The sequence below is a fragment of the Myotis nattereri genome (genome assembly GCF_964212035.1).
Source record: "Myotis nattereri genome assembly, chromosome: 5".
In the NCBI taxonomy this organism is placed as follows: Eukaryota; Metazoa; Chordata; class Mammalia; order Chiroptera; family Vespertilionidae; genus Myotis; species Myotis nattereri.
The window spans coordinates 74408676-74426541 of NC_138080.1; positions in this window are offsets into that span (position 1 = coordinate 74408676).

Sequence of the window (17866 nt, forward strand, 5' to 3'; positions counted from 1 at the left end):
TGCTGGTGCCAATCACACATGTGTGTTTCAATCTGCCATTGTTGATCGTGAATTTGGTTGACACTTCTATTATAGAGAAAGGGAGAATAGCGATATTAAAATATTTCTTCTAATTAATTTCCTTTCAGTGTGCACAAATTCATGCACTGGGCCTCTAGTATTTTATAATTTTCTGTGCAGAAGTTTCGACCCTCTTTTATTAAATTCATATTTAAGGATTTTAATGCAATTATAAATAGCATACCTTTTAAAGTTTTATAATTATTAGAAAATTAATATTTTATATTAGTCTTATATTCAGCATATTTGCAGAGTTCACCAGTAATTCCATATGATAAATCTTTTAGATTTTCTGCATATAAAAATGCAATTGTGAATTATGACAGGCTTACTCCTTCTAATTTTTACTCTTTTACTTTTCTTTCAAACCCTTAAAATTTTTATTTTTTCCAGCTCATATCATTTCTTAAGACCTGCAGCACAATTTATAATAGAAGTGGCGACATCAAGCATCTTTATCCTCACTCCATACAATGAGTTAGGAAGCATTTCTTCCTTTTATGTTCCATGAAGAGTTTCATGATTACCACTATTATTTATAAACTACGGGTCCGGTGAACAAAAATGTGTGCACTCAGGGGGGGTCTCTCGGCCTGGCCTATGCCCTCTTGTAGTCTGGGACCCCTCGGAGGATGTCCACCTGCTGGCTTAGGCCCGCTCCCTGGGGGGATCGGGCCCAAGCTGGCAGTCAGACATCCCTCTGGCAGCCCGGAAGCCCTCGGGGGATGTCCACTTGCCAGTGGGGAGCAGGCCTAAGCTGCAGTCTGACATCCTTAGTGCTGCTGAGGAGGCAGGAGAGGCTCCCACCACCACCACTGTACTGGCAGCCGTCAGCCTGGCTTGTGGCTGAGCAGAGCTCCCCCTGTGGGAGCACACTGACCACCAGGGGGAAGCTCCTGCATTGAGAGTCTGCCCCCTTGTGGTCAGTGTGTGTCATAGTGACCAGTCATTCCCAGTCGTTCTGCTGTTAGGGTCAGTTTGCATATTACCCTTTTATTATATAGGATAGAGCCTGGTGCATGGGTGGGGGCTGGCTGGTTTTCCCTGAAGGGTGTCCCGGATAAGGGTGGGGGTCCAGCTGGGGTGACTGGCCACCCTGGGTGAGGGACTGATGGGTGTTTGCAGGCTGGGCACACCCCATTCAGGGTGGGGGTCCCCACTGGGGTGCCTGGCCAGCCTGGGTGAGGGACTGATGGCTGTTTTCAGGCTGGCCACACCCCCTTTAGGGTGAGGGGGTAGGTCCCCACTGGGTTGCCTGGCCAGTCTTTCAGCTTTTTTCTTTTGGTCTTTGTTCCTCCCTACAATTTTATATTTCCATCTTAACATGTTAAGCGCCCAGCCTGTTTTGTCCTCTGGACGGAAAGTATAGTGTCAGCACCAGTGACTGACATGGGGCTTAATGTGTTAAATTAGGATCAGTTTTTTGTCTGTTTTGTTGGTTTGCTTTTTGTCAATCCTCACCTGAGAATATATTTCCATAGATTTTTAGAGTGAAAGGGATGGAGGAGACAGAGAGAGAAGCATTGATGTGAGAGAGACACATCAATTGGTTGCCTCCTGCACATGCCTGAACAGGTATGTGCAATCAAGATACATGCCCTTGACCAGAATTGAACCCCAGATTCTGCAGTCTGCAGGCCAACGCTCTACCTACTGAGACAAATCGGTTAGGGCAGAACCAGGTTTCTTGTTGCTGAAGCACTCCCTCTTGTATTCCTTTTAGCACATTTCTGCTCTTGACAAATTCTCTTTTGTCTAAAAATGTCTTCATTTCACCCTCAGTCTTAAAAGATATTTTTGTTTTAAATAGAAATCTAGATTGGCAGTATATTCTCTTTTAGCATTTTAGAGAAACCATGCCATATCCTGTGGCTTCCGTCACTTCTGTTAAAGGAAACTTATCTTTTATTCTGTGACTGGTTTTAAGATTGACTATTTTTGGTGTTCAACAATTTTATTATTATATAACTTCCTTATGAGGTCATAATATTTCTTAAATCTGTAACTTGATGTCTTTTAACAGTTTTGGAAAAATCTCAGCCAGAGTCTCTTTACATATTGCTTTTGCTCCATTCTCTTTCTCCTCCCCATCTGAACTCCAATTATGTGTTATTAAAAGTTTGTATCATATTCTAATGTCTTTTACCTTCTATTTTTCTTTTTTTTTATAGTGTGCTTGAGTTTTGATACTGACCTATCTGACCTATCACAAAATCTCTCTTGAGTTGAGTTCTATCTACCATTAAGACTGTTAAGTTGAGTTTTAAATTTTAGTCATTGTGTTTTTCTGTTTTGCAGTTTCCATTTGAAACACTTTATCTTGTCTTTTATCTTCTTGAATACATTAAAATCACAATGATCTTAAAGTCTGTGACAGATAAATCCAGTATTTGGGTCAACTGTGTATCTGTTTATATTATCTTACTAGAGGCCTAATGCACAAAATTCATGCAAGAATAGGCCTTCCTTCCCCCAGCTGCCAGCACCAACTTCCCTCCGGCATCCAGGACCCGGGCTTCCCTCTGGCCACCAGCAGGCACCTGGGACCCAGGCTTCCTTCATAGCCCCAGTTTCATCCAGAAGGTCATCCAGAAGGACATTTGGAAGGATGTCCAGTCTAATTAGCATATTACACTTTGATTATTATAGATATTTTTCTTGGTCCTACTTCTTGCGGCACTTCGTAGTTTAAATAAATATGGGCATTGCATCTGAGAATGTTGACATTCTGAATGATGTTTTCTTCCTCTTGAGAAGATTCTCTCATCCTTTTTCTGGTAGCAGAAGGACAGGTTATCTCAAGCCAGTGAGAAAGAGCCTACTTGAAGCTCTTGTAAACTTTGTATGGGTCTTCCTGTTTCTTCCCTGACTCCCAGGGTAAATCCCTTTAAGGTTCCAATTAAGAACCAAGGGTGCTTCTCAGTGACCTTTTATTTAATAAGCCATGAACTCCAATTTGTATATCTCTAATACCTTGATATTGTCAAAACCTTCACTGCATGTTTTAACGGCTTTTAGCTCTGCTTGTTAGCATTTTGCTTTACATCACTTAATCAGCAGATGCTTCGAGAGAATAACCAGTGTTCGACAGTGACTACACTCTTCTGTATATTGGTTGCCTTACATCCTGGCTCATGTCCTGCCTCAAACCTCAAATTCTGTCTCTGTAACCCTGGGTTTGCTTAAAACTGAGGCTTGCTGGGTCACCTTTTTTTTTTGTAAGCCTAATATGCATTTTTTAAAAAATATATTTTTATTTTTTAAATATATTTTCTTTTTTAAAAAATATATTTTTATTGATTTCAGAGATGAAGGGAGAAGGGAGAGAGAAATAGAAACATCAATCATGAGAGAGAATCATTGATTGGTTGCCTCCTGTATGGCCCCTACTGGGGATCAGGCCTGCAACCTGGGCATGTGCCCTTGACTGAAATCGAACCCAAGACCTTCAGTCCACAGGCCAACACTCTATCCACTGAGCCAGAATAGCTAGGGCATAATGCAAAATTGTCAAGAGGCCCAGAGGAAAAAATGGCATGAAGGAAATTGTGCTTATATCCCCTTGCTTCTCATCTTTCTAGAACGAGACCCTCATGTCTTAGCTGAGTCATTATCACATGAATTCTTTCAAATAGTTTCTTTTTTAATTTTGTTCAGTTTTTCTAATTGTTCTCAATGGGAGCACTGGTCTTCTGCAAGCCACTCTATCAAGCCAAAAGCAGATGTCTGTGTGGTTACATTTTTTTTTCTATACATGCTTCAGTTAACCACTGAGATCTGAAAATTCTAGTGTTATTTAAATACGCTGAACCTCAGGACTCCAAAATGTTCTCTCAGGAGTAAGAGACAATAATCCTTTATGGAACTAGGCCCATAATTTCAGATGCTGCTTACAAGTGCCCTCATAGACTTGAGAAAGGGCAGAAGGATAACCAATGTTATCTCATGACATAGGGAATTTGCTTTTGCAATCTCCTATTTTTACTTTCTGTGCTTCACGTTACCAAACTAATTAACACAGTGTTCTGCTTTACAAATTTAGCTTTTGGGGCATGGCCCCACTGTTGTGTCTTAGGAGTCATGCTAATATTTTGATTTATATAGAATGTTTTCCAACAGATACCAATTACATAGACTACAATACCAATGAGGATTCCTGTGGTCAAGCAGCATGGGCTTTCCTCAACTTACCTTCTTAGGTCTTTTTAGCACAATGTTCCATGCTCCAGGCTATGGTTCTTTATATCAGCTCTTCCCTTCTCCTCACCCTGCTCCTGTCTGTCCTCTGCCTGTTATTTACCAACTAGAGGCCCGATTCATGAAAATTCACGCAAGAGTAAGCCTTTCTTCTCCCGGCTGCCAGCACCGGCTTCCCTCCGGCAACTGGGACCCAGGCTTCCCTCCTCCAGCCACCAGCAGGCACCCGGGACCCAGGCTGGCTCCCCTCGGGCTGCCCACAGGCACCTGGGACCCAGGCTGGCTTCCTTCTGGCCACCTGCAGGCACCCAGGACCTGGGCTGACTTCCCTCGGCCCCAGCTTCATCAGGAAGAACATCCAGAATGATGTCTGGTCTAATTAACATATTATCCTTTTATTATTATAGACTAGGGGCCCAGTGCACGAAATTCGTGCACGGGGGGGGGGGGTCCCTCAGCCCAACCTGCACCCTCTCCAATCTAGGAGCCCTCAGGGGATGGCTTAGGCCTGCTCCCCGTGGTTCTCTGCTCTCTGCGGACCTGCCTGCTTGATGCCACCGCAGGCCCTGGTGTCTGCTCTCTGTGGGGACCTGCTTGCCCTTCACCGCTGGGGCCAGGGGCAAGCAGGGCCTGCTGTCTGCTCTCTGCTCACCGCCACAGGGGCAAGCAGGGCCCTGGTGTCTGTTCTCTGTGGGGGCCCTGCGGGGGACTACTTGCCCCATGCTGCCATGGCCAGGGGCAAGCAGAGCCCTGGTGTCTGCTCTCTGTGGGGGCCCTACGGGGGACTGCTTGCCCCATGCTGCCATGGCCAGGGGCAAGCAGGGCCCTGCTGGCTGCTCGCTCGCTGCGGGGAACATTCCCGCCCCGCCCCCAGACGCTTGTGTGCACCGGCTCAGAGCACCTGGGTCCCGGGGATGTTCCTGCCCCACCCCCGGCCACTCAGTACCTGCGCGCATAGGCCACGAGTGGCCGGGGGTCATTCTGTGGCCCTGGGTGCTCCAGGACTATAGGCTCAGAGTGGCCTGGGTCCCGAAAACGCCCATCCCCGGAACCCAGGCTGCTTGGCACTGGCATGTGCACAAGCAGCTGCCCCACCCCGGCCGCTCAGTGCCTGCATATGCAAATTAACCAGCCATCTTTGTCATGTTAATTTGCATACTCACTCCTGATTGGCTGTGGGTGTTGCGAAGGTACGGTCAATTTGCATCTTTCTCTTTTGTTAGTGTAGATGACTAGAAGGTTAAATTTTATAGCTAATACATAGTGTAATCTTAATACATTCATGTGTTACTCTTCTCAATTTAGTTTTTGCCGGGGTCCAACCCCAGCAGGTCCAGGGGTTCCCAAAGGCGTAGACGGAGTCGGCGAAGAAGGAATGACACGGAGACAGCGTTCAGTTGATCAGCAGCCTAGCCAGGATCTCCAGCCAAGTTCTGGTCTCGATCTCCAGAGAGGTTCTGCTGTTTATTGTCTTGTTACATCCGTATTTATCCCAGTTGATTTTAATCCTGTCAATTTCTATTACAAAGGTTAGGGCGTTTCTTATCTCCATTCCAGGGAGTAAAGATTATGTAGCTTAAGCATGATTGTTTGTAGTGATTAACTACCCGCCTGGCACTTAGTTAAGGAGTTTCATCCCCTCCCTGACTTCAGGGAAAAATCCCTACCTGGGGAAACAACCTTTCTCGGAGAGGTGACCTTGGTTAAAACACACAGCGCTAAGGGGAGCAAACATATTAAGAACAGTATGCTATATACGCCAGGTCCCTTGAAACATATGCTGTGCAGATGTTTCTTTCCTGCAGCAACTGTGTCAAGCAGCAAGGATGGACCGGCTTCCGGCAAGTTTTCATTTTTAAAGAGATCCACTGATTATTGTCTGATTTTTTCCTGTAGATTAGTGGGGAAAATATAGGCTTTACGTTGAATTTAGATAGTGAGTACTTAATCATATTGGTAATCATTCACATCATATATATCTAAGAATTAGCAAGAAGATGGGTAATTATGTGTTTCACAGTTTAGGTTATTTTATTTATTTCCCATATGGTCCAAGCCCTTAATTCAGTTGGACTTAACAGGATTTGAATTTTTGAGTGTGTATGATAATATTTGGATTGTCATTTTATATTACTGGGTATTATAAAAATGTCACTATTTTTTAACATTTTGCAACACATTTTTCAATTTTTGTGATATTTTATTTTAGCCCAGTCAACTTTTGAATCACTTGTCCTTCTATATCCTAGTACTTAATTATTCACAGTGTCAGGAATTCAATTTAATTGCTGTACAAGGTAAAATTGAATTGCATATTTCATGAGGAGCATATTATGAATGTCTTATTGCATTGAAAAAAATGAATAACCTTGTAATAAATTTTGATGGCTTCCATAAAGAACTATTTGCAACAATTAAAAAACAGTTGCACAGCATCAGAATACTTTATCTAGTTCTTTATGTGAAGAACAAAGGAGAGAAAGAAGTCATCAGAAGGGTATAAGCACATGTCTTTTGGTGAGTCTGGAAATATATGTGCCTTTATGTGGTAACATGGGAAGGTAGTGAATATCAGGAGGAAGCATGCTGAGATCAACCCCACTTTTCTGAAGGTCAGTTTATTGCAGAAATGGAATGGGGATATTTACCCTTTGATGCATAATTTTTTATAAAAATATTTTTAATTGTAAAACAATAAGAAACAGATAAAGAAATCTACTTGTAGCATAATCAACATAACATATGGATGATTACATATAGCACAATGAATTATCAGATGGTGAACCAAAGGTCAATAAGTAGAACTTTCTTTGCTAGCCACTCCAGAGTCTCCACATTCACTATTTCAATTACATCCCTTCTTTCCTTTGTAAAAGTAACCACTCTCGTGGTTTTCATGGAAATGATTTCTTTGCATTTCTATAAACATTTCCACCCAAATGTGTATCAATTTTGCCCGTTTTTTAAAAAGTTTTTTTAAGTCTTTCGTAATCTGTTCACTCACATCGCTTTTTATTTCCTTGCTCTTCATTCATTGAATAACTCAGCTTGTTTGGCCTGTGGAGATCCTACACTCTGGATTTTGCTGATTACATTGATGCACACTTGTTTTGGTGTATTAATTACTTCCTTGGGAGCTGTTAGGCAATTTGGAAATGCTGTGAACCTTGGGCTAATAAGAGAAGCCATTCATCATTCACTAGTGTCTGCATATGTTGATTTCCAAGCTAACAAAAGCCTTTTGCTTAGTCACTAAAAAGAAGTGTATGTTTCAGATGGGCAGTTTATGTGGAGTTTCCCAGTAATCCTGTTGAGAGGTAATCATAAATGAATACACTCAATGAAGTTTTTATGTAATAAAAGGCTAAGATATGTGTGGTTATGCACATGGCCTTTTTTTCTGACTCCCTCTCTTTCGGACTGATTGCCTCATTGTGTTACCTAGGGACATAAGAGGAGGTAGACCAACAGTGAATTAATATCCCTTAGGACAACATTTCTCAAAATGTGTGTTGGAGAGCACTAATAGCCCTTGACATGTTAATGCATAGTCAGAAAAATGTGTCTGATTTGTTAGGAAAATGCCAAGTGCTCATGAGCTTGTTAAAGTTACTATAAAAACGTCCTGCATTAAATAAAATTATTTAACTTGGGTTGACTTACTATTCAAAATCTATTTGACCAGAGAATGTTTTGTTGGTTTGTTTGTTTCCACTAAATATCTAACAGTATCTTGTTACAGACATGTCTACCGTGGATACAACTGGAAAATTCTGATCAGAATTGCATTGAATCTAAAGATCAAGTTGGGAAGCATAGCCATCTTAACTGTATTAAGTCTTCTGAGTTATGACTATGGGATGCCTTCCCATTTATTAGATCTTCTTTATTTCTTTTCAACACTAGTTTATAGTTTTCAGAGTATAAGTTTTGTACTTCGTTTGTTAAATTTATTCCGACATATTTTATTCTTTTTGGTACTATTGGAAATTGAATTATTTTCTTCATTTTCATTTTGAATTGTAAAGTGTAGGTGTAGAGAATTACAGTAATTTTTTGAATGTTGAGATTCTGTACCTTGTTGAACTTATTAGTTGCAATAATTCCTAGAAAATTCCTTAGGTTTTCCTATACGTAAGATCATGTCATCTGCTAACAGCATTTTGCTTCTTCCTCTGCAATCTGGATGCCATTCATTTTCTTACCTGATTGATCTCACTAGAACCTTGAGTGCAATGTTGAAAAGAAGTAGTAAAAGCAGCCATCCTTGTCTCGTTCCTGATCTAAAGGGAAAAGCATTCAATCTTCACCACTAACTGTGATATTAGCTGAGATAAATGCAATTTGGTCATGGCATATAATTCTTTTTATATGTTGCTAAAATTAGTTTGCTAGTATTTCGTTGAGGAGTTTTGCATTTATATTCTTAAGAGAGATTGAGCTGTAGATATTTTTTCTTGTGATATCTTTGTTAGGTTTGGGTAATTAGAGCTTCATAGAATGAGTTGGAAAGTGCTCTGCTGGGGCTGACCAGCAGACCCTGAGAGACGGATGAATGGATTACTCCAACATAACATTTGCTGTGAAAGAGAAGGCTAAGGGACTGCCTGACTAAAGGAACCAGACAGCCCCGATCGCCTGCCTCATTAGGCTTTGATTATAACAGCACTTTGAGATAAAGTTTATCTTTTAGATACAATCAGTAGGGTAAGTAATATTGGGAGGACACATGTGTTTGTAGTGCCCTTTAAGCAAGGACATCCAAAGATTAAGCATAAGGATTCCAGTAAATACCTAGGGGTCTGCTTGCGCACAGACTTGTTTGGAAAGGTCAAGGAATAATTAGGGGTGCCACCTGCAGCACTCCCCTAAGTCAGAATTCTGATGAACAGGGTGGGAAGCCTTCCATACATTTCCCTTTTCTTGGAATGTCCTCCTTACAAACTTTCCAACCAAATCTCATGCTTCCCCAACGTGCTCCTTTTTTATTTTTGTAAAGAATTGCTATTAGTTATTTAAATATTTGGCAGAATGCAGCAGTGAAGCCAGCTGGGCTTGGGCTTTCCTTTGTGAGTCGTTTTTTGATTACTAATTCAGTCTCATTATGGATCTATTCAATTTGTCTATTTCTTCTTGGGTCAGTTTGGGTCGTTTTTGTCTTTTTAGCAATTTGTCCATTTCATCTAAGTTATCTAATTTATTTGCATACATTGTTCAGAGTGTTCCTTAGTAATAATTTTTATTTCTTTAAGGTTGGTTTTATTATTTTAGTCTGTTTCACTCCTGCAGTATGAAGCCTCAGATATTGCTTCTCAGATGGTATAGCTTTGGGAGTTCCCATAGAACTTTTAGTGCAAGGCTTTGTCTTTGGCTATTTCTTTACCAGAGCACTCCAATCTATTAATCTCCACTTATTAGAAGAGCCATTCTTGAGCTAATTTTTAAGACCATTTCCTTATTGCAGTGTTTTTTATATGGCTATTGACTAGAAAATTCCAAAATCACATAGTAATATTTTCTACTTATTAAATAATGGCATTTGAAAGTGATAACTTTATGCCAAATTATCAAAGACTAACAATCCTCATTCCTGTAATTATATTTCCAGTGTTCTCAGATGGCTTTTTGCCCTCACCTAATAGGTTCTGACCTATAATCATTGTTATTGAAGGAAACAAAAATAAATGGCTTTATAATTTTTTAATTAGCACTTCAGACAATTCTAAGATGGATGTTGGAGAGCTTGAATATAGATACAAATTCTTAGTGCCAATAAAGAAAAAAGAATTATGTGCTTTTGAAAGAACCATTCAAAAAATTTTAGTACCACATTCTTTTATTTTTACATTTAATCTATGCTCTTCTACTTAGAACCCATTGGAAGACTAGCAACCCCTAGAACATTATACATTTAATATAAAGAAATATTTACTTACTATTGTTTTTTAATTCATTTTATATGCGAAAGAAAAGCAAAAAGAATAAAGGAGTCCAAGGAATCAAATTGGCACTCTTTATATCCTCTTCTCTTAGAGCCCGTGAACGTCACAGGATTAAACACATCTCCATAACTGGTGAAAATGGAATATTCAGATTAGGCAGTAGGAATATTATGTTATATTTTAGAAATTTACGATAGCGCCATGGAGTTGAGAAGAATCTTCTCCATCTGTTGCGAGGTTGCTCATGAAAAAAGCCAGCAAATGGGGTGGCCAGACATATTGTAGTTGGTACATAGATGTCTGCTCTTCCTTTATTCTGATTCCATTTCTTTTTTTAATCCTCACCCGATGATATTTTTCCATTGATTTTTAGAGTGGAAAAGAGAGGGAAAGACAGATATGAGAGAAGCACATCAATTGTTTGCCTCCTGTACAGGGCCCGGGCCCTGGGAAGAGCCTGCAACCAAGTTACATGCTCTTGATTGGAATCGAATCCGGGACCCTTCTGTCCACAGGCCAACACCCTATCCACAGAGCCAAACTGACTAGGGCTCCCATTCCATTTCTTTCCAAGAAGTAAAAGTGGCAAAAATCTTCCAAAATCTAGAACTCCAACATGCAGTGCATTATGACAATACAATAGCTGCTCAGGACATCTCTGAGAGAGGGAAGGGGGGAAAACTGCTTGAGGGAGTCACAAGGATTTTTCAACTTAACATGAGTTAAAATATGTGTGGACACTTAGGAGGTATGTTTCACATTCAGTCATTGTTAGGATCAAGTTGCTGTCTGAGTACATGTAACACTCGCATTAGATAAATAGCAACCCAAGTGACTGTGACACAGCCTTTCTCTCTGAAGGGAAAAAGGATACAGCATTTCCCAAAGCATGGCATCTGATAATCTGTTATACTTGTAGTCAGAAATTAACTGCACCAAAGAGAGCTAATGGAGCAGAACAAAATCCTTAGAATCAAGTCCCCTTTTATTATTGTAGAGCTCGTAACAATTCACTCTTTCTTCTTAGTTTGTGGAGCATTAGCAGAGACAAAGAACTGTGCCTCCATAGTAACCTAGAAAGAAATGAAGTCTGTTACTCTGGACTAAATTCAATGCCATTTGCAGCAGGTTAAGTTCTTTGTCAACCTATCCACGTGCCGGGTTTCCCTGCACTCCTCAGCTAGGAAGAATTAGTGCTCTAGCACAGAGCATGTCAAACCATTTGGAAAGTAATAGTATCATAATCTTGGTAAAAAAAAATAAAATTAGACTGATGGATCCAAGTACCTAAATGCTAACATTTGTTATATTCAAAGATCAAATTAGAGACACTATGATGTCAGTCAACATAGGAAGATGATGCTTATGAAAATACTTCATTTCAGAATTTGCCTCCCAAGAATGTAATGATGCATAGAACATCCCAAGTCCTGCCTTGGTTAGGTGTTTTAGATTGCCTCCAAGACAGTGCCTCTTGAATCCCAGGAGAGAAATGCCTTCGGGTTTGTTTTTTTATTGTATGATTTTAAGTAGGCTTTTCTTCTGTTGGTATCCTTGGCGAGAACTATGAGCTAACAGTTGGAAATGACTTTGTCTAGTTATTTACTTGTATTCACTGCTGATGCTTGATACTAAAATCAAATTATGAAATAAACTTCAATCTTTACTTTTTTAACTATAACTACAAGGTACATATATTTATATTGGGCCCAAATAATTATCATTCTTTGATAATATTAATAAAACACTTCTTTCTTTATAAATATTAAATAAAGGGGACAAGCCCAATGATGAGTTCTTAATCAACCTGCTATTTAAGCCTCCAACTCTATCATATTATACCATATCAGCATCTTTTTCTGGAAATTATTTCCCATTTTTCTCCCCATCTCCAACTCTGGTTACTTTATTCCATATAAATTTCTAATTTTAAAAAATAGAAATTGACTTTTTGGTACAGTTTTAGGTTTATAGGGAAATGAGCAAAAATGTAGAGAGTTCCCATATATTCTCTCACTATCCTTCAGTTTCCCCTATTATTACTATTTTGCATTAGTGTGGTACATTTGTTATAATTGATGAGACAATGTTAACACATTATTATTAACTAAAGTCCATAGTTTATATTAGGGTTCGCTTTTGTAGTGCTACTAGTTTGTGACTATCTTCATTACCTTCCAATATGTCTACACTTTGAATCTCATGTATAAAGAAGTTTATGGTTGGAATTTTCACCATGCTAGAGAGTTGGTGACATCTGGGAAAGCCCTTAACAAAACTTACCCTTTTGTAATTTTCTTACTCTTTAGTAATTTTCCTGCTATCTTTTCAAAAATTTGTGTACTTGATCTTTCTCCCTTTGTCATCCTGATTACATCATGATATATTTTATTTATGTATAAGGTCCATTGTTTTAATAATAAATTTAATGAAAGTAAATGTATTTTTTCTCCTATTACTCTCATATTAATTAGACCAGCCAAAAGAACCTAGATAAGTAGAAGAAAATTTTTCCTACCCAATAGGAGCAACATTCCCAACAGGCAAAATTTTGTCAAATATACCATTTTTAACAAATATACCATTGCATAACATTTGCATTAAATTTCCATATTTTGTTATTTGGAATAATGTTTCTATGAGCATTCTTAGACATGTCTCTTTACACAAGTGCCCCAAGAGTTTTCACTTTTGATTTTTGTTTTATACCCAGTGATGAGATTGTTCTGGTATACATGTTCAGTGTTTAGATGCTTACTACTAAACTATTTGGCAAAGTGGATGAACAAGTTTACATTTCTACAAGTATTAAGAGTTTCTGTTGCATCACAGAAGCAAGTGACCACATTTAATAGTTATGCAAAATTTTAATTTTTTATAATTTGATATATGTAAAATGAAATAAAGTTGTTCATAATAGCTTTTAATATTAGTCTGCACTCTGTAACATCTGTGGTTTTGTTCCTTTATCATTACAAAATTGTTTATTTGTGCTTTCTTTTTTATTATCAATATGGGTAGATTTTTATTTGCCTTTTTTTAAGAAAACTTTATCCTTTGTTATCTTCAGTGTTTTTTGGATTCCTATTTCATTAAGTTTGTGTTTTACTCTTATATTTTTCTTTCTGCTTTATTTGGTTCATTTTTTCATTTCTAATTTCTTAAGTTAGTAATGACTGTATTAATGTTGAGCCTTTATTCTTTAATAACATAAGCATTTAAAGACATGTTTTCCTCTAAGTCAAGCAAGTCAAATTCAACGGCTAACATGGGTCAAAGAAACAAGTTTAAGTTTATGTGGGCCGCAAAAAAAACAAAAGCTTCAAATTTCATAGAAACATAGGTTTATTTTTATAGAGATATGCTGAATACAAAGGGCTGAAATAAATGAATAATCATTAACATAAAATAATAGAACATTTTAATAAAAATTAATATTTTTTCTTGAACATAACCTACCAGATATTAATTTGAATAACTGCACAAAAGAAGCATAACACAAATAAAACTATTTTTCTTGTTCTCTGAAAGTGAAATATTTCCTGTTGCACACACCCAACAAGTCAGTACAAGACTAATGATGTGGCAATCATCTGCTAATATATTTGCTGCTAGTATTAGTGGAGAGAAATGGTGTGCCTACACGTAAGGCGTGTAAGGAAAATGAATGCAACACAATTATAGTAATCAGTCATTAGCGAACGTTGTAGTTTGTTATTAATAACTATAGGCCTGGTGCACGAAATTCGTGCATGGGATGGAGGGGGGGTCCCCTCAGCCTGGCCTGCACCCTCTCTAGTCCGGAACCCCTCGGGGGGGTCCTGCTATATATTTAAATTATTGTTTAACCAATCCCAGTCAGACATCCCTTTTGCAATCTGAGACTGCTGGCTCCTAACTGCTCATCTGCCTGCCTGCCTGATCGCCCCTAACCACCTCTGCCTGTTGGCCTGATCGCCCCTAACTGCTCCCCTGCCTGCCTGATCACCCCTAACTGCCTCTGACTCAGCCCCCGTCACCGTGGCTTTGTGCGGAAGGATGACCGGATGAATGTCCAGAAGATGTCCAGTCTAATTAGCATATTTACCCTTTTATTAGTATAGATTATGCATAACAGGATATTGTAAAAATTAAGTTACAAAATTTTTATTAAAATGTTTCTTACATACTGTTATATTGGCTGGGTCTCAAAAATACTCATTGTGGGCCACATGTGACCCCAGGCCATGAGTTTGACATGTTAACTCTAAATGTTTAGCTCTTTTCTGAAATTTAAAATTTATTGTCATTCAATTTTAAACCTTAACTCAGCCTGCCTATTATCTGTTTGCATCTATAATAACACGCCTTTGGAATGTCTAGGTAACTTCCTTTTTCCAGTTCCCTCAGGGCACAGTCTCCCAACAGAGCAGGAGACCTCAGAGTCTCTCATTGTTATCCCTGTCCTGTTCATTGTTAACTGTTAACTATCCTGTACCCATCTTTGTAAAATAAATCTGTGTCTATTCATTTTACTTTTTAACCAATCCCAGAGATTGTCCCACTTTGCTTTCTCCTGCCTCCCTAATCTATCACAAGTGAATTTCAAGGGAATCAAGATGGCGGCATAAGGTATAGACCTGTGCGTGCTGCCTCCCACAACAACATTGACGCTACCAACTATAAGACAAAGCAGCTGTCATCCAGAACCACGGGAAGGATGGCCCAGTGGAAGTTCTACAACTGGAAGGAAAGAAAGAAGCGCATTGAGACTGAGTGGGAGGTGCAGAGGCACCAAGAACAGAGGTACAGAGGCATGCACCAGGCGGGCTGCAACTGAATGCGCGGTTTTTTTCAATCGGAAGGGGATACAAGCTCTTGAATCCACTGAGCCTGTTTGGGGCAGGATTCTGAGGTCCCAGGCTCCTACGGGGAGAGGCTGGACTGTCTTGCACTGGGTCGGAGAGCAAGGGTGGCTTTCTCACGGAGCTGCTCGCAGGGATCATTGTTGCTGCGGGGGCACAGCACTCGGGGACGCGGAGACACAGAGTCGCAGAGAGGTGAGGAGTCACAGAGACGCTGACAACAACCATAGCTGTTTGTTCCACCCTGGTAATTCTCTGAGACCCCGCCCTACTCAATTTACATCCCCACCCAACCTGTGCCAGTGGCACAAAAGGAACCACCTGCACTTTTGCAGCCTAACCCAACAAACTGCTGATTTCAACTCCTCGCATCCATAAGGGACACACTCAAGAAGCAGACTCAGGTTCAAAGGAAGCCGGAGCCGGACCCGGCTGGGCCGGCGACATGGAACCTCTGCACCAGCAAACGCACAAGCAGGTCCACCAGATCCAATCTCACATGGGACGCCAGGAGACAGCAGAGAAGCAGTCTGTGCACTTAGAAAACAAAATCCAAGCAAGCATACCAGATATTCAGCCAGCTAGAACACCTGGAGATTTTGTCCAGCAAGGAACCTCCCAACAAAAGACAGAATGCCAAGCTTCGTGTTGACAAGTTAAAGTATGATGGCCAGCACCTGCAGACTGCTCTCAGAAACTTCCAGCATCGACGATACACAAGGGAGCAGCAGGAGAGACAGTGAGAGGAGCTTCTGTCTCGCACCTTCACCCCCAACATGGGATGTGGCGCCCCTGTGAGGCTGCGTGAGGCTGCGACAGCCCCTGCGAGGCTGTGACACCCCATGCGAGGCTGCGACGGCCCCTGCGAGGCTGTGACGCCCCCTGCGAGGCTGCGACGGCCCCTGCGAGGCTGTGTGAGGCTGCGACAGCCCCTGCGAGGTTGCGACACCCCCTGCGAGGCTGCGACGGCCCCTGCGAGGCTCTGATGCCCCCTGTGAGGCTGCGTGAGGCTGCGACGGCCCCTGCGAGGCTGCGACGGCCCCTGCGAGGCTGCGACAGCCCCTGGGAAGCAGAACTGCGCGAGCTGCCCAGAAGGCTTCATCGACAGCCTGCGAACCAGCTCGCAGCCCCACGCACAACTATCACCCAAAGGGCGAGAGGGGCGAGAGCAGCTGTAGTGTTGCTTTCTCCTCAGTTTTGGTAGGGAAATCCTCATTTTAAACATAAGAGGACACATTATTTTAAAAAGCTGTTACGTGGCTCCGTACCCTTTCTGAGTAGAGCATGAACAAGTCATGAGAGACCTTTCCAAGCACAGGGACATGTTGCGGATGGAAATAGCTACAGCTTCCATGTGTATGACCTTTGACCCAGCGAAAAAAATTGTACACCTTTAGATGAGGACAGTGGGGGGGTAAGGGCAGAGGATGGGGTGGGAACTGGGTGGAGGGGAGCTATGGGGGGAAAAAGGGGAACAACTGTAATAATTTGAATAAAGATTTATTTAAAAAAAAAAAAACAAGTGAATTTCATGTAACCCATTTGCACCTCCTCCTTTTGTTATCAGTGGAGGTGGGGTTCTTTGGGTACTGCTGGAATAAGCATTTCCAGAGGCCCCCATGAGAGGATGACACATGGTAGAAAGCTTTAGTTCTGCAGAATTATTTTCCTTCAGTAAAGCTAGAAGAAGAGTCAGAGTCCAGAGTTTTCTTTCCACGTAGCAGCCAGATCCAGTACAGCATTAGGGTAGTTGTGGTCCATTAGTCCATTGTGTGTGGGGTCCACATTGGCTGTGGACGATGTGGGAAAATGCAGGAGAGCACCATAAGCCCAGAGTCATACAAGTCCCAAGAATCCCAAGAGCAGCAAGAGGAACCAAAAGAGCAAACTCCTTTGTTCAGGGGATTAAATATCCCAGATCTTCTCATGCTTGCAGTGGCCACCCCATTCTTGCCAATGACCTTTGTTCTGAGGTGTGACTGGCAGCAAGCACTTTCCCTGTGTCACCCCAACTTTACTGGGCATGCATCTATATTCCCTTCGTTAGACCCCTGGGGAATGTAAAGTTGTAGCTTCCTGGCAAAGCTGCTCATATGACATGCCTATAATATCTGGCCTTTCCTTTGCTTCTTTCATATTATTAATAAACTAGTGGCCCGGTGCACAGATTCGTGCACATTGAAAGGAAATTAATTAGAAGGTGGCCGGTGAGGTGGGACAGAGCAAGAGGGGCCGACACACCCTGGACCCAACCTCCACAGTCCCTCCCCATGGCTCGAAGGGTGTCTGCAGTCACCGCAGCTTGGCAGTAAGCCAAATTTGGGGCGGACAGTGCCCCAGCAACAACATAACCCATGGCCAAAAGTGGAATCGCATGGCTCCACGAGGAATCATGCTCTCTCCTCTCTGGTTCTGGGGTGTGTCACCTGAGAACCACCGCTGCCAAGTCACTGCAGCTTGGCAGCTCCTGCACTGAACATCTGCCCCCTGGTGGTCAGTGCGCATCATACCAACTGGCCGGTAGGATGGTCACTTAGCCTTTTATATCTATAGATAGGTTAATTATAATGGTATTACTTTTATTGTAATGTATAAAATAAGGTGCAACATTTCCATTCTCTGGAGCATTTTCTCAATCCATTGAGATTTTGCTTCCTGGCAAGTATTGTCAGTTTGGCTCAAACTCAAAGGAATTCTCTACAGATTTGAACATTTCTTACATCGACACAGGTTATATATCTTCTGGGGATGCCTTACTGATTTTCAGGTACCCAATATTGGCCCTTTCCTTAGCACAAGGACCATTCAGCTTATTCTGATATT